Genomic DNA, 18,659 nt, shown 5'->3' on the forward strand with positions numbered 1-18,659 from the left:
AAGTTCCACACGCGAACAGCCTGGGCGCGTGTATTTCAGGGGTGCGCGGGAAGTTCCACACGCGAACAGCCTGGGCGCGTGTATTGCAGGGGTGCGCGGGAAGTTCCACACGCGAACAGCCTGGGCGCGTGTATTGCAGGGGTGCGCGGGAAGTTCCACACGCGAACAGCCTGGGCGCGTGTATTTCAGGGGTGCGCGGGAAGTTCCACACGCGAATAGCCTGGGCCCGTGTATTTCAGGGGTGCGCGGGAAGTTCCACACGCGAACAGCCTGGGCGCGTGTATTTCAGGGGTGCGCGGGAAGTTCCACATGTGATTTCACAGTGTGGGTCCTCCCAGGTGTACCCTGTACACCCTCCACGGCCCCTGCAGGCAGCCCACACCACAGGGGACTACCCTGCATCCCTGGTCATGTCCCGCAGGCAGCCCACCCACCATGGGCATGCCCCCCAGCAAAGGCACATGTCTCCTTGAACTAATGAACACCAACTCATGTCCCCTTGCACCCCCACCCCCCAGCACTGTGGGGCACCTGCCAGCAGGCCCCCACCCATGTCCAACTCATGTCTCCCACCCCCCCCCACACCCCAGCACTGTGGGGCACCTGCCAGCAGGCCCCCACCCATGTCCAACTCATGTCTCACACCACCCCCACCCCCCAGCACTGTGGGGCACCTGCCAGCAGGCCCCCACCCATGTCCAACTCATGTCTCCCACCACCCCCACCCCCCAGCACTGTGGGGCACCTGCCAGCAGGCCCCCACCCATGTCCAACTCATGTCTCCCACCACCCCCACACCCCAGCACTGTGGGGCACCTGCCAGCAGGCCCCCACCCATGTCCAACTCATGTCTCCCACCACCCCCACCCCCCAGCACTGTGGGGCACCTGCCAGCAGGCCCCCACCCATGTCCAACTGATGTCTCCCACCACCCCCACACCCCAGCCACCAGGGGCACCCTCCACCAGGCCCCCACTCATGTCACCCACCACCCCACCCCCCAGCAGTGCAGGGTCACCCTCCACCAGGCCCCCACCCATGTCCAACTCATGTCTCCCACCCCCCCCACACCCCAGCACTGTGGGGCACCTGCCAGCAGGCCCCCACCCATGTCCAACTCATGTCCCCCACCCCCCAGCACTGTGGGGCACCTGCCAGCAGGCCCCCACCCATGTCCAACTCATGTCCCCCACCCCCCCACACCCCAGCACTGTGGGGCACCTGCCAGCAGGCCCCCACCCAGGTCCAACTCATGTCTCCCACCCCCCCCACACCCCAGCACTGTGGGGCACCTGCCAGCAGGCCCCCACCCATGTCCAACTCATGTCTCCCACCACCCCCACACCCCAGCCACCAGGGGCACCCTCCACCAGGCCCCCACTCATGTCACCCACCACCCCACCCCCCAGCAGTGCAGGGTCACCCTCCACCAGGCCCCCACCCATGTCCAACTCATGTCTCCCACCCCCCCCCAAACCCCAGCACTGTGGGGCACCTGCCAGCAGGCCCCCACCCATGTCCAACTCATGTCCCCCACCCCCCAGCACTGTGGGGCACCTGCCAGCAGGCCCCCACCCATGTCCAACTCATGTCCCCCACCCCCCCACACCCCAGCACTGTGGGGCACCTGCCAGCAGGCCCCCACCCATGTCCAACTCATGTCTCCCACCCCCCCACACCCCAGCACTGTGGGGCACCTGCCAGCAGGCCCCCACCCATGTCCAACTCATGTCTCCCACCACCCCCACACCCCAGCCACCAGGGGCACCCTCCACCAGGCCCCCACTCATGTCACCCACCACCCCACCCCCCAGCAGTGCAGGGTCACCCTCCACCAGGCCCCCACCCATGTCCAACTCATGTCTCCCACCCCCCCCACCCCCCAGCACTGTGGGGCACCTGCCAGCAGGCCCCCACCCATGTCCAACTCATGTCTCCCACCACCCCCACACCCCAGCCACCAGGGGCACCCTCCACCAGGCCCCCACTCATGTCACCCACCACCCCACCCCCCAGCAGTGCAGGGTCACCCTCCACCAGGCCCCCACCCATGTCCAACTCATGTCTCCCACCCCCCCCACACCCCAGCACTGTGGGGCACCTGCCAGCAGGCCCCCACCCATGTCCAACTCATGTCCCCCACCCCCCAGCACTGTGGGGCACCTGCCAGCAGGCCCCCACCCATGTCCAACTCATGTCCCCCATCCCCCCACACCCCAGCACTGTGGGGCACCTGCCAGCAGGCCCCCACCCAGGTCCAACTCATGTCTCCCACCCCCCCCACACCCCAGCACTGTGGGGCACCTGCCAGCAGGCCCCCACCCATGTCCAACTCATGTCTCCCACCACCCCCACACCCCAGCCACCAGGGGCACCCTCCACCAGGCCCCCACTCATGTCACCCACCACCCCACCCCCCAGCAGTGCAGGGTCACCCTCCACCAGGCCCCCACCCATGTCCAACTCATGTCTCCCACCCCCCCCCCCACACCCCAGCACTGTGGGGCACCTGCCAGCAGGCCCCCACCCATGTCCAACTCATGTCCCCCACCCCCCAGCACTGTGGGGCACCTGCCAGCAGGCCCCCACCCATGTCCAACTCATGTCCCCCACCCCCCCACACCCCAGCACTGTGGGGCACCTGCCAGCAGGCCCCCACCCATGTCCAACTCATGTCTCCCACCCCCCCACACCCCAGCACTGTGGGGCACCTGCCAGCAGGCCCCCACCCATGTCCAACTCATGTCTCCCACCACCCCCACACCCCAGCCACCAGGGGCACCCTCCACCAGGCCCCCACTCATGTCACCCACCACCCCACCCCCCAGCAGTGCAGGGTCACCCTCCACCAGGCCCCCACCCATGTCCAACTCATGTCTCCCACCCCCCCCACACCCCAGCACTGTGGGGCACCTGCCAGCAGGCCCCCACCCATGTCCAACTCATGTCCCCCACCCCCCAGCACTGTGGGGCACCTGCCAGCAGGCCACCACCCATGTCCAACTCATGTCCCCCACCCCCCCCACACCCCAGCACTGTGGGGCACCTGCCAGCAGGCCCCCACCCATGTCCAACTCATGTCTCCCACCCCCCCCACACCCCAGCACTGTGGGGCACCTGCCAGCAGGCCCCCACCCATGTCCAACTCATGTCTCCCACCACCCCCACCCCCCAGCACTGTGGGGCACCTGCCAGCAGGCCCCCACCCATGTCCAATCCATGCCCCCCTGCACCTGGGTCCCAACATTCCCCAATCATGTCCGTAATGCCCATCCTGCCCTGCCAAAAGGCCCAACCAACTATCACACCCACCCACATATCAAAGGCAATTTCATGTTACACCCCCAATGTAAATAATGCAATTTAACACATGTCTGTCACACACAATGGCTGCAAGTGAATGACAAAACACCCAACATGACATGCCTGAAAGCAATGAGATGATACGACACATTGAAGAATAAAAAAATATTATGTATTGAACAGCAAACAAGAAAAAACACAAAGCAAATCAAACTAAACAAGAAGAATGTCCAAGAAAAAATTCTGAATTATTAAAATAAGGAAATTAAGAAGATCATCCTGGGTCCATGAGCCCTACCAAATTAAACCTAACTGACTACTAACTAAAAAGTGAACTATATACAAAAAAGTGGTGCATTGTCCAATCGCAACCAAAAAAAATTCAAAAAAACAAAGGAAACCTAACCCTAACTATACAACTATATACAAAGGCAGCGGGCTATTCGGACGGCTCACTGGTTGTTGTCATGGGCCAGGGCATCATCGAACTCCTGGTCAATGGCTTGGAGGCGGGCATGTTCCCTGGCCCCGAGGTCCCGCAGGGATAACGCAGTGTCCAGCTCTAACTCCCTGCGAAGACCCTCGAGGCACTCAGCCCGCCTCAGCGCCCTCCGCATGGAGTCCTCCGCCCTGACCATCGTGAGCCGTTCCTCCTCTGCCCGCTGCCGCTCCGCACCTATCCGCTGGCACAACCTCTCCCACACGGAAGCCACTCCCATTCCAGGGTTCTCCTGCCCTCCGGCCGATGCCTGCACCCCCGATGTTGATGGCCCCGAGCCATGATGCCTCCCACGTTGAGCCTGCTGCTGCCTCCGACGCAACTGCCTGTGCCAGCACGACGGCATCCAGGCTGATGGAAACCACCGACGCCGTTGTGCACGTGCCCTGCCCGATGATGCCGTCACATCCTCCATCTGCTGGGGTCCAGTTGCTCTGGTGTCCACCCCTGCTGGATCTCTGACTCCCGACTGTGGCAGGGATGGGATCCCCACCGAGCTGGCTGCATTGGTCGGGGCAGGTCCACAGGGGGCCCTGGTGGCATCTGGGCTGGAAGACGGCAAGGAGAACGACTGGTGGATAGCCTGCACAGAGGAGGAGAGGGCCGCCACATTGGCCAACACATGCAGGAAACCCCCGAACATGGCCGATCCCAATTGGGCCACGTCGGCACGGTGCACTTCGTGATGACGTGCGTGCTCCTCCCGGGAAGCACGCACGGCATCACGAATCACAGCCGTGCGCATCGCGACCCCAATCAGGACCTTCTCCGCACGGCCAGGGGTTCCCACGTCCGCAGGTGGAGGGGAGTCAGGTGACATGGACATCCCCTCTACCTGCGGACGGGCCTGGGACGGGGCATCCCTGCTGGTGCATGGTGGTGCACTCACAGGGTCAGGGACAGCGACATGCACAGGCCCCTCCACGGTGACCTGTGCTGCCTCCTGCCCCTGGCCCTGGACTGCACCACTTGCACCAGCAGGGATGCCCCCACCAGGCCCCATGTGTGCCCCAGTGGCGGCCTCCTCCTCCTCTGTGCAAACCACCAACCTGGATGGCTTCTCACCGTCTCCCACCATAGCAGGCCCCTGTGGGGGCTCACCCAACCCTTCCGCTGCAGCCGTGGGGGCATCCCCGCTGCCTTGCTCCACAGCACCGTCTCCGCCCTCTTCTTCACTAGCCGCTGCGTAGAGGGAGACAAAGAACACAAGCATCAGGGCACTGTACAATGGTCCCCTAGACAGGAAGCAATAGCAGATGAGCACCACTGTCAAAGTACACTTCCATCATGTCCCTCCACAACACATGGGTCAGTCCAGGCAAAACACACACAGTAACAGGCATGGTGCATGCCATGGACATTTCCATGCATGTCCAATGGACTCTTGAAACATTCAATGATATGTAACTCACATGCATCATGCCTCATGCCCATCACATGCACACACTTCACCTCAGTCACATCCATCTGGCCCCAAACACACCAAACACAGCGGTTACAAGGGTAATATGGCTGCTTTACTGAATCTCTGCATTGTCACACACATATGCATCCATGGCATGCACAAGTCACAGACACGCAGGTCAGGCACACAGACATGGCTACCATATATGTACCTGGCATCAGCACCCATCCCTCACCCCCACCCATGTCCACGTACAGAGACTGGCATGCTCTCATGTTCAAAATCTGAATAGGGCTCCCCATGCGGCATTTCAACACATGCAACAACCATGTGCATCACACATCACTGGTCGCACATGCATTACCATGATGTCCCTGCACACATACATGCATACATGGCCTATGGCACACATACAGGCAAGTATCATAGAACCAGCACACCGCAACATGCCCTGTCTCACACAGTAATGCATGGACACTTACCGCTCAACTCCAGACGGGCCTCCCTCTCAAGGATCTGGGCGTGGAGCGCTGGGCGTACGCGTTCCAGGACCCTCATCTGGATGGAACTCATGCGGCCCCGGCCCCCCTCCACGAGGCGCAGGGCCTTCACAAGGGTCCTGGACCTCAAGTCCTCCCAGCGCTTCTTGATCTTCAGGACGTCGCGGGTTGCCACCCCCTCCGCGTTGATGGCAACCACACAGTCGGCCCAGATCCTCTGCCGTCCTTCCTTGCTGGCGCGGGACGATCCAAAGAGGGCATCATACTGCCCCAGGACATGCTCCACCAGGACACCAACTTCGGTGACAGTGAAGCTGGTGCCCCTCTGCCCCTCTGGCCTGGGGTTGCCACTGGTGCCAGATGTTGAAGTGCCCGACATGGCAACCCCAGAGGCAGGTGTGGGTGGGCAACTGGGTCCTGGGGCTGGGCTGTGGAGCGATGTAATACCAGTGGGGAGTCTTCTGTTCCAGCAGGGGTGGACACAGCAACTGGACCCCTGCAGATGGCTGATGTGCAGGCACCAAATGGCAGGGCACGGTGGCAGCAGGCAGGCAGGCAGGCAGGCAGCAGCAGATGGCACGTGGGAGGCTGCTCGGGGCACTGGGGGGCAGTAACTCGGCCTTCTGGGCAGGAGCGTGGGCTTCCGTGTGTTTTCGCGTGGCCAGCTTGATACGGAGTGATTTGGCACGTGAAAATCCTGCACGTCAGCGTGAAATCCGAGGAAAGGCCCTTAGCGCGTAAGCGCGTCAGCACGCATACGCGATTCTATTGGACCAGAGTCCCTCAGCGCGTAAGCGCGTCTGTGACGTGACCCGCACGGGTGTTCCCCACTTAGCACGTGATGACGGGGCACACGTGGAGATACTGCACGTCAGAGTGTCATCGCGTGTAATTGGACAAAAGTGCGCGTACACGCGATTGGCCTATGTACGTGTATTTGATGGGTGCGCGGCCACTTACACACGCAAGTACGTCAGCGAACCTGTATCACGTGGTGCGTGTGAATTTCCACACGCTATTGGACTGGGAACTGGTTTCCAGGGGTGCGCGGGTCACACGCTGTATCCCGTGGTGCGTGTGAATTTCCACACGCTATTGGACTGGGAACTGGTTTCCAGGGGTGCGCGGGTCACACGCTGTATCCCGTGGTGCGTGTGAATTTCCACACGCTATTGGACTGGGAACTGGTTTCCAGGGGTGCGCGGGTCACACGCTGTATCCCGTGGTGCGTGTGAATTTCCACACGCTATTGGACTGGGAACTGGTTTCCAGGGGTGCGCGGGTCATACGCTGTATCCCGTGGTGCGTGTGAATTTCCACACGCTATTGGACTGGGAACTGGATTCCAGGGGTGCGCGGGTCACACGCTCGCCTAGAACACGCGCTAAGCATAAATTGCGGACTTTAACAATAACAAGCTCAGACGCCAGGATGAACATACCGTTCCTAGCAGCAGTGGCAGTGGGCTACCAAAGGAGGAGGAGGAGGATAGTCAGGGCCAGAATATTCACACCCAGAACCAGCCTTTTCGGGATGCCTGATGACCAGGTGTATGGGAGGTACAGGTTTCCACCACACATCATACTGGACCTGGTGAGTGAGTGGGAGGATGACCTCACATCACCCACCCTGTGCTCCCAAGCACTCAGCCCCCTGGAGAAGGTCCTCAATGTACTGCACTTCTTAGCCACTGGATCATTTCAGCGGACAAGTGCCATAGTGGGTGGGGTGTCACAGGCCACCCAGTCACGCTGCCTACACCAGGTCTTGAACATCATGACTGCACGGCCATCAGTCCGCAGGCACATATACCTGCCCAGAACACCTGCAGAAAGGCATGCTGCCGCCCTGGATTTTTACGCAGTGGCACGATTCCCCAAAGTGCTAGGTGCCATCGACTGCACCCATGTGGCTCTACGTCCCCCCAGGGCATCTGAGCACATCTATAGGAACCGCAAGCACTGGCATTGCATCAACGTGCAGGTAGCATGTAATGCCAAGGGAATCATCACCTCAGTATATGCCAACTATCCCGGCTCCACCCACGACAGCTTCATTTACCGAATGTCCACCCTAAGCCGGGACCTAGAAGCTGGGCGGCATGGCGATACATGGCTGCTTGGTGAGTATGTATGCCACTGCACATGCATGCATGTTGGATACTGAGCAAGGTCACAACCTCACCAATGATACCAATCCCCACCTCCACAGGGGACAGTGCCTACCCTCTCAGCCCCCACATGATGACGCCAATTCGGAACCCCACCACGCCACCCCAGGTAAGATTTAACACAGCCCACATTACAACCAGGGGCATAGTGGAGCGCACATTCGGAGTGCTGAAGTCACGCTTTCGCTCCCTTGACCGTTCTGGCGGGCAGCTGTTATACGCTCCCCCAGTAGTGTGCAGGATCATAGTGGCAGCATGTGTCCTGCACAACGTTGCAACACGCCGGGGCCTGGCCGTGGACATGGTGGTGGCCCCACATCCCCAACCACATGCACAGCCGCTACGCATGGGAGGGGAAAGGGCACGGGGGGAGGCAGCCCGTACACAGCTAGTGGCAAATTACTTCACATAGAAATCACACCCCTGTGGAGTGCACACTGCCCTGGCACATTCCATCTGACAATCAATGATGACTCAACCTGACACTGATCCTGAATGTGTGGAGAATGAACCGGGAATTCCATGTCAGCCTGAGATTGTTCACCTGGAAGTGTCACAATGTGTGCATCCCTACCCACACAGACACCACCAATGCAGTTTTGTGAAGTTACACATTGAAGCAGCTAAAATGAATACCCACTTGCAAAATGCAACAAGAGGACAGTGCCATGTCAGCCAACCCCACCCCAGCACTGCCACACGACACACCGTGCCATGTCATGCTAATTGCAGGTAAACAAAGTAATCCCCACAACATGACATCACTCTCACTATGTACAGTGGCACTATTAGAAACCTGCAACACCTGAAATGCTCACAGCAATGCCGGACCAACAACATACTTGAGCACGTAGTACCATTAACATGACATCAAAAAGGTTACATATTAGTAGTCTCACCACCTGGAAATGCCTGCACTCCCACCACTACCAACTGTGCAGTGTTGGCGCCATGTAGAGTTGTAGGTGCACTGCTGCCAACATGGTCCCCTTCGCCAGACTAGAGGTCCTTGTGTGGACTTGAGGAAGGGACCTGCAAATTGGGAGGTAGACACAGAAGAAGAGTTACACATCAATGCAACATGCAGTGTACAACACAACAGCAATATGCACTATGAATGTATACACAGTATTGACTACAGACTGGCCACACAGCTCATGGGAGTCCAACGTCACTGTGTAATTCACTGTCACTTGGGCACACCCTTTGCAAGCCCATGGAAACGGGAAGCAGGAGGGGTGTGTGTGACTCAAACCCAAGCATCTGAACCAAATACATTACAAGCCTGCATGTGCCCAGCCACAATGCAGCGTATGCCCACAGGAACCACGGAAGCCAACAGATCGGAGCCAACAGATCGGAGCCAACAGATCGGAGCCAACAGATCGGAGCCAACAGATCGGAGCCAACAGATCGTCCCAAAAAAATTGGGAATAAAAGAAATCAAAATAAAAATAAGAAACAATCAAAAATGGCCATTGATGGGCCCGGGGGGGTTGGGGAGGCCACCCAGGAGGTCCGAGGACAGGATGCACACCAGAACCCACCTGCGTGGATCCTGGGAAGATAAAACACCTCCATGGGCTCATGGCCCACACGGCTACCCTATTGTGGGAGTGTCACTGCTGTCGCTATTATCACCCTGTGCAGCTGCATCCGGAGGTGGTTGCACCATGGGAGGCAGCCCACGCAAGGCCCTAGTCTGCTCCTCCATGGCTGCAAGCATGCGGGTGTGGTAGGTCTGGTTCTGGAGGATGAGTGTGCGGAGGTCCCCATGCAACAACTCACGGGATGCCCGGACCTCCGCCCTCGTTGCCTGCATCTCAGCTGAGAGCGTACGGGTGAGACGCTCCAGCTGCTGTTCTGTCCTTTGGTGTGTTGAAGCCTCAAGCTCAACAAGAGTCGTCCTGAGGTGTAGGAGCTCCTGCCTCAGGGCTTCCCTGTGGCCCTGGGACTCAATGGAGATGGCCTCCTGCAGAGTCGCCAGTGCCGCCCGCCTGTCCCTGTTGGACCCCAACATGTCCTCCCTGTGTGACTGGCAGATGGAGTCGGTTGCCTGCTCTAGTCGCTCCATCAGCCTTTCTGGGGGGACAATGGAAGTGGCCACCCTATCCATGGCCTGAGCCATCATCTCGGATGATGCAGCCTGTTGGGTAGCCATACCGTAAATGGATTGCTCCCATGCGGTATTGCCGGGTGGCGTACGGCCACCACGTCGGCGGGCACCACACCTGTCTGGGGCAAGGCGAACTGCGCCTTGCTGTGCCGGCACTGCCTGAGGCTGCAGGACTGCATTCCCCCTCTGATCTGCTGGCCCAGGAACAGGATCAGATGTCGCGGAGTGTGACCCTGCATCCGTAACCACCGAAGGCGTAGCTGCCAACACTGACATCCCCATGGAGGGTACTGACCCTGGAGCAGGTGGGTGAGACAGAACAGAATCCCTCCCTGGAACACTCACCAGCGACGGCACGTAGGTCTCATCCGAATCAACACCTGAGTACAGCTCGGGGGAGGTGCAGCCAGAGACACCCCTTGAGAGCACGACCTGCAGCACTTGTGGGTTCTCCCCCACCACCACACCACGACCCTCACTGGTGGTTGGTCGGCCCTGGGACACCTCCTGGGTCTGCACCATCTCCACAACCCCAGCAGTATCAGGTGCGTCTTCCCCTGCAAAGACATGAAAACAAAGTAATGGAAACGGGCATTAGCACCATGGCACACATTGAGGGCTGAGAAGCAAGAGAACCAGTACTTGATTGACACATGTCCCACATGACTATAACCCTCCCATGCATGCACCCTCACTGCGTATGAAGTGCAGGCAAATGGCACACACTGATGACACCAAGATGGAAGATGAACAAATTTTCTGCATGCTGCCTGGCAGTGGCATCACACATTGGCCTGTGATTGGCAGGTGAAACACACATGCCATCACACAGATGGCATGTACCATTGCTATTGAGTGAAGATGGAGAGGAGGGCAGCACCTATTCATTCAGTCCAGTTCCCGCATGTAATAGCTTTTCTGATTCTAACAGGTCAGATTTTTCACCTGGAGTTGCCAGTCTGAAATGGTCAAATAGCACAGGGACATGTGTGTACAAATGATATCCAGGTAACAAAGTCACTCCACTTTACCATACCCATGTCAGACATGTGACTAGTGGACAGCGACATGCCTAGTGAAAGTGGTGGAATGCAAACAAACTGGCTGAATGAACAGTGAAAAATAAGCAAATATGTTGTGTCAAGGTGACACTTCAAGGGCAACTGGCGTGCAGTTGTGCTAGATGTCTACTGTTGGCAGAAGGGATACTGCTATGGCCAAATGCAGCTGCGCAGGAAGTATTGCATGAAGCACATGGCTGACCCATCCGACTGAGGCGCACACACTCTCACCTGGCACCCAAACAGAAGCCCTCACACACACACCATGCACATGTATGACACACACATGCATGTGCACTCACCGGACAATGCCTCGTAATCAGCCAGATCTCCCACGCCTTGGATCTGTTCCTCCGTGACGTAGGTCCCAGCGACTGACTCATGTGGAGTGAGTTCCATGTCTACTACTGGAGACCCACCTCCAGTCACTAGAGTTGCGGCATGACTTGAGGCCAGCTTACTCTTTGCCCTGCGCTTTAGGTCATTCCAGCGCTTATAGCAATCATTGGCTGTGCGCCTCACGATTCCAAGGGCACTTACGATGTCCGCAACGGTCTGCCAGTGTGCCTGGCGTTGTGCAGGTGTGGTCTTGGATCCTGCAACAATGACCATCTCGTTGTCATGTCCGGACACATACTCGACAAGTGCATTCAGTTCGTCATCCGTGAAGCTGGGCTTCCTGGACGGGCCGGACTGTGTAGCCGTGTCTGGGGCATCAGCCTGTGCCGGACGAGCACTCTTCCTCTTCCGCTTGGAAGGTGGTGGTGATCCTGAATGTCCTGCGCCGCTCTGGACACTAGGGGCAGGAGCCCTGGTGGACTCTGTATCAGGAGTGTGGGATTGCATACTCAGCATGTGAGTTGGTGCAGGCATTGGCTCTAGTGTGATGGTGTCAGGGGGAATGTCAGCAGCATGGACTAGGACCGACACTGTCCTGGCTGGGTGTGTGAGGGCTGGGGTGGATGGAGCCACAGCTGCCCCTGCAGCCACTCCGCCCTGCCTCCTTGGTGCAGCAGATGACCTTGCTGCCCCAGATCCACGTGGCATGATGGCATCAACGTGCACTAGCGCACGTGTCGTAGCCCTGCTGACCTGGAAGTCAGCCATGGAGTCAGCCAGGTCTGGTGCCACAATGGGCTGGTCCAACAAGGGCTGAGCATGGATGGTGTCAGCCACTTCAGCCTCAACGGGAGGGGGGGAGGGGGGGGAGGGGGGGGGGATGATGGGTGCCCTTGACTGGTCCTCCAGACATGGGGGGACAGGCTCACCCTGCAAGTTACGACCACGTCCCCTACCGGATCCACCACGGCCACCACTTGTGGCTCTTCCACCTTTGCCACCCTTACGGAATCCTCGCCTCCCAGCCATGGCACTGATATTAATGTGCGTATGGGAGTGGCTGTAGACAATTGTCCTGGGCAATTGGGGGTCAAAGGGGTTGGGTACCAGATGATAATTCTACCCTAGTGCTCTAGCACGGCTGATTGTAACCCCTGGGGAAAGATGACGGGTCACGCAACGCACAGGAGGCCCAAAAAAGGGAGATGACGTGCACGCAACCCCTCCTAGACCACGTGTGCAGAAATAAAAACCCAAGAATGAACGTATGCGTGTCACACGCAGCCTAGAATGACCTCTGAAGGGGTAGGCTACACACGGGGCAAGCACAGAAGTTGGATACGTGCGTGACTCACCGTCTGCCAGGTAAAAGAGCGTGAAGAATGAGCGCGTTTGGCTGGCTAAACCCCCGCCAAAAGAAGATGTGTACGCTGTCTGAGAAGACAGGACAACAGTAGAAGGGGACACTGTTTGAGGGAACAGGCCCAGGTAAACCAGTAAAAGAGAAAAAAGAGAAAAAGCTGTCAGAGGTAACAGGGAATACGAACTGGAAACGCCGTGAAGTAAATCGCGTGTGAAACGACAAGAAGTACAGATTTCACCCACTCGCTCTCCACGAAAAGCACGTACAAGGAAATGGTGTTCTACATGTACCTTATATACAGGCCCACACGTACAGCGTCACTTACGCGGCGTGTACGTTCACCAATCACACGCTTTGTCACTCCTGCGTGTAGATCCATTTTCACCAATCACACGCTTTGTCACTTCTGCGTGTAGATCCATTTTCACCATTCACACGCTTTGTCACTTCTGCGTGTAGATCCATTTTCACCAATCACACGCTTTGTCACTTCTACGTGTAGATCCATTTTCACCAATCACACGCTTTGACACTGGGACGTGTCACGCAACAATTTCCTGCACGTGCAGGTGACTATAGGCGAGCATATGCTGTTGACGGGTTTACGCGCTAAGGGCCTTTGCTGACGTGTGGGATTTCACTACCTATCAGGCTGTCCACGCGTTCACACACGAGAGACCACGCTCCTGGCCAGGAGGCGAAATTACTGCCCCCCAGAGCCCTGAGCACGCTCCCACCTGCCATCTGCTGCTGCCTGACTGCCTGCTGGCCACGTGCCCCACAGTGCTGGTGGGTGGGGGTGTTGGGAGACATGGGTGGGGGCCTGGTGGAGGGTGCCCCTGCACTGGTGGGGGTGGTGGGAGACATGGGTGGGGGCTTGGTGGAGAGTGCCCCTGGTGGCGGGGGGTGGGGGTGGTGGGAGACATGGGTGGGGGCCTGGTGGAGGCTGCCCCTGGTGGCGGGAGGGTGGGGGTGGTGGGAGACATGAGTGGGGGCCTGGTGGAGGCTGCCCCTGCACTGCTGGGGGGTGGGGGTGCAGGGGGACATGAGCAGGTGTGCAGGGTAGTCCCCTGTTTTGTAGGCTGCCTGCAGGGGCCGTGGAGGGTGTACAGGGAACACCTGTGAGGACCCACCCAGCCTAATCGCGTGTGATGATTCCCACGCACCCCTGTAATACACGTACCCTGGCCAATCGCGTGTTAAACTTCCCGCGTACCCCTGTAATACACGTACCCTGGCTAATCGCGTGTTAAACTTCCCGCGTACCCCTGTAATACACTTACCCTGGCTAATCGCGTGTTAAACTTCCCGCGTACCCCTGTAATACACTTACCCTGGCTAATCGCGTGTTAAACTTCCCGCGTACCCCTGTAATACACGTACCCTGGCCAATCGCGTGTTAAACTTCCCGCGTACCCCTGTAATACACTTACCCTGGCTAATCGCGTGTTAAACTTCCCGCGTACCCCTGTAATACACCTACCCTGGCCAATCGCGTGTTGTACTTCCCGCGTACCCCTGTAATACACGTACCCTGGCCAATCGCGTGTTAAACTGCCCGCGTACCCCTGTAATACACGTACCCTGGCTAATCGCGAGTATAACTTCACGCGTACCCCTGTAATACACGTACCCTGGCCAATCGCGTGTTAAACTTCCCGCGTACCCCTGTAATACACGTACCCTGGCCAATCGCGTGTTAAACTTCCCGCGTACCCCTGTAATACACGTACCCTGGCTAATCGCGTGTTAAACATCCCGCGTACCCCTGTAATACACTTACCCTGGCTAATCGCGTGTTAAACTTCCCGCGTACCCCTGTAATACACGTACCCTGGCCAATCGCGTGTTGAACTTCCCGCGTACCCCTGTAATACACGTACCCTGGCCAATCGCATGTTAAACTTCCCGCGTACCCCTGTAATACACGTACCCTGGCTAATCGCGTGTATAACTTCACGCGTACCCCTGTAATACACGTACCCTGGCCAATCGCGTGTTAAACTTCCCGCGTACCCCTGTAATACACGTACCCTGGCCAATCGCGTGTTAAACTTCCCGCGTACCCCTGTAATACACGTACCCTGGCCAATCGCGTGTTGAACTTCCCGCGTACCCCTGTAATACACGTACCCTGGCCAATCGCGTGTTAAACTTCCCGCGTACCCCTGTAATACACCTACCCTGGCTAATCGCGTGTATAACTTCACGCGTACCCCTGTAATACACTTACCCTGGCTAATCGCGTGTTAAACTTCCCGCGTACCCCTGTGATACACGTACCCTGGCCAATCGCGTGTTAAACTTCCCGCGTACCCCTGTAATACACGTACCCTGGCTAATCGCGTGTATGACTTCACGTGTACCCCTGATATGCACGTTACCCGCTTTGCGTTCCTTGTTTGGCTGCCCTGTAAACTGGTCCAGGGTTAGCGCAGCCCTTTGCGATGATTTAGCGATTTTGATGGCTTTTCCTTGCGCGAGGGCGTTCTTGGGGGCGTTACTGGCGCTGCTGCAGGGTCGCTGCGATACTCTGCGCCACGGCTGGTTTGGGAGCATGAAATCCATGAATACGCTGTGCGCGGAAATCGGTTTTAGCGCACGTGCCTGGCGCAGTCAATCGCACGCGGACACTCTGCGCCAGCCGCTTGCGACACTTTTCAGCGAAATTCTATGAATTACCCTGACTGTCTCTTTCTGAACCACTTGCACCTGTATCTTCCACCAAGTTCCAGGGGCAACAAAGGAAGTCGCCAAAAGATTCCTATGTTATAAAGGAAATTGATACTATAGGGGAAGGTAATCAATTTATTCTAAGTACTAGGTTTATGGAAATGAGGGGTTCAAGTGTGGGAGAACGGAAAAATGCTGCTGTACAAACTGCCTGGTTAACACATAAACAAACTCAGTGTGCAATGACAGGGACTATCCCTAGGGACAATGGCCTTGTGTTTGTGAATGAAGGCACACACGTTAGAGGGCCAATAGGGGTTCTGCAAATCTGGGAAATTAGTATTAAATTAAGTGATGGCAATAGCTGTGGTTGGTTAGAAAGCAAAATAAATTCTGTCTTGATGGGGGCCCGAAGTGTTGATCTAACACATAGCCAAAATGACGGCACTAATATGGGCGTTAAGATTATTGGTGGTAAGAATCAAGACACTAATACTGCTGCTAAAAGTATTTGTGGTAAGAATAAAAGTATCTTAACTTCATTTCACCATCTCAGTAATGAAAAATGTAAGACTAAAGGTGTGCATGGGTGACAAATCTTGGTCAAAAGCTTATTACATGGGAATCGGAATGTGGAACTGAATGTACACTTTCTCTTCTCTCTGAAATACAATTTTTACATGCAATCTACACAAAAGTCCTTGATCAAGTATATCTCATGAAAGGCATGATATTTGTTGAGTAGACATACATTCCAAAAAGTATTTGATTTAATTATGAAAGAAGCTTTGCATTTGCGCCAATATGGTTAGGAATTTTCACCGGTTGATCCCTCCATGCTGTCTAAGAATTAGCATTTTGATTGTGTAGTAGTTGCACGGGTGGAGTTTCTTTCCTCACATTGTAATAAACAAATATTGAATGAGATGGCCGGATTCCGTATTAATGACCGGAGGATTCATGTTTCCCAGGATAACAATAAAGTACCACAAGTAAAATGGGTTAATGAGCCCATATATCAGGATACTGATAGTGATCATTGGGCCTGGTTTGCTGCGTCGCTCAATGGCCTAACATCCAAATGGCATTGTCACAAATAACCCAGCTCTAAAAGTACTATCTTGGAATAGCTGTGGTCATAGGAACTTATTCATGAATGACACACTTGGAAACATTCTAAAAAAACATACTATTATCTTACTTCAGGAGACTTGGTTATTGCACTGTCCCATATTTGACGGCTACACTAAGTTTGTACAGGCAGTGGCTAAAGGTCCATGGGGTAGGCCGTTTGCTGAACACTATTAAATCATGTTCTAATGTGTCTGTTAACCATCTAATAATGTCAGGAAAGGGCTTTTTAGCATTGTTTTTATGGTTGGGAATAGAACATTGCTGGTAATCAATGTGTATTGGCACCCTCAGGTTTTTCCTCTAGAAGACTTTGGATTCCTTGTCAATGTGTACTATGAATTGGTTGGAAACAGTGGAGTATGGGTTCATTCATTTGAGTGGTGATTTAAATTCATTTTGTTAGGATGTAGATGATGGAGGAGTGTTCTCTGACACTCATGTAAGAGTCACTAAAAATAGGAATGGCATTAAATTGTCAACATGTTAAGAGGAAATGGGTCTAAATTGTTTAAATGGGGTTCTGGAGGAAGATATCCTGAGTAAAGCTGCTTGCTCCAGGGGTGGGTTGTGTTCCACCCTGGACTTCATGTTTACCAGTGAAAACCTGTTTGGATATTGTAGTTCCTAGTTAATAGGTGTGACTGGAGTGACCATGCTTTGCTGGTTGCCGACTTCGAACCCCTCAGAGAAACGAATGAAGTGGAGATGATAAAGAATCTGTGGGTAAATAGGGGGAGATCAAATTAGTTGGTCAGAGCACAGACTGGTAGTTTTTAACAATAAAGTAAATGAAACAATTCATGCTTCAAATTTGGAGTGGAAATTTGACACATTCAATGTAGCTCGTTTTGATGCTTTTCTTGATAATCAATTTAGGGGATTGGTACCAAGAGCGCGGATAGTTAGGAGTAAGCATATAGATTTATTTTGTCTATCAAGTGGCCTTGGAAAAACACAAAAATAGAACAAAATTCAGAGCAATGAAAACCAAAATTCGAGGTGATGGATATTTAGGAGGTGAAGAAATAATAAAGGTTAAACAGTCTTATCGTAACTTGTCTCACTTTTATAAAAAATCAGTTTTTAGATAGAGATGCTAAGGCTATCCTTTGGGAAATTGATAAATACCTGTGGCAGATTGCAACCTGATTCTGTGATAAACCCAGTAGATGAATATGCATGGGTAACTCATTTTGATTTGATTATTGAAGCCTCGGGCCCTTTTCTAATACTTGTTTGGATATCTTGAATAGCAAGTGGGCTGTCAAGTTTGATCAGAACACAATTTAAGAAATTATACAGGGATGTAGTTGCTCTAGAGCCCTATGGCTAAACAAATTAGCAAATGTAGTGTTTAAACATAATCCCTACATGTGGTCAATGATATTATTGATTTGTTTTGCTGGTATTGTGGCTTCTCAAACTATACCTGAGTCGTGGCACACCGCTTAAGTTGTTCCTATTTTTAAACAAGATAAACATGCTGACCTCAGTAACTATAGACTAATATCAAATCTTGATGTCGACAGAAAGATTTGTTCTGTAATTCTGTAAATCTTTCGGCTTGGTCTGTAGAGACTGGGAGGCTGAAAAAATTGGCACACTGGTGTAAGTAAAAATAATGATACTACACTCAATGGTTTTATTTTGAAGTCTGCTCAAGATCTTTTCAGAAGTGAAAAAGTTAATTCTCTATTTGTTGTGTCTTTTTACTTAACAGTTTTTGACAAAATAAATAGGAACCTCCTGTGGAATAAACTTGTTGATTGAGGTTTGCTATGGGTCTTACTTAGCCCAATTATTTCACTATATTCTGATACCACGGTGAGGATTTGCTTTAATAATGGCGTCGAATGACACAGGAGTATCCTATTTGTTCGGGAGTAAGGCATGTTCGTGCCCCATGCCTTTTCAATCAATCTTTATGTATCTGACATTGGAGATGCCCTGGATAAAGCTGCTCTTGCCTCCCCAAAGATCAATAATCTGAAATTAGATTGGCTTTCATATGTAGATGTTTTTATTTGATTTGATTTTGCATTTATAGGGGCTCAGAGGCTAATTACGGCTTTTAGCTCTTATGCTGATCACAGTTC

The sequence above is a fragment of the Ambystoma mexicanum genome, chromosome 5q (assembly GCF_040938575.1).
Source record: "Ambystoma mexicanum isolate Mex_15411 chromosome 5q, UKY_AmexF1_1, whole genome shotgun sequence".
Classification (NCBI taxonomy): domain Eukaryota; kingdom Metazoa; phylum Chordata; class Amphibia; order Caudata; family Ambystomatidae; genus Ambystoma; species Ambystoma mexicanum.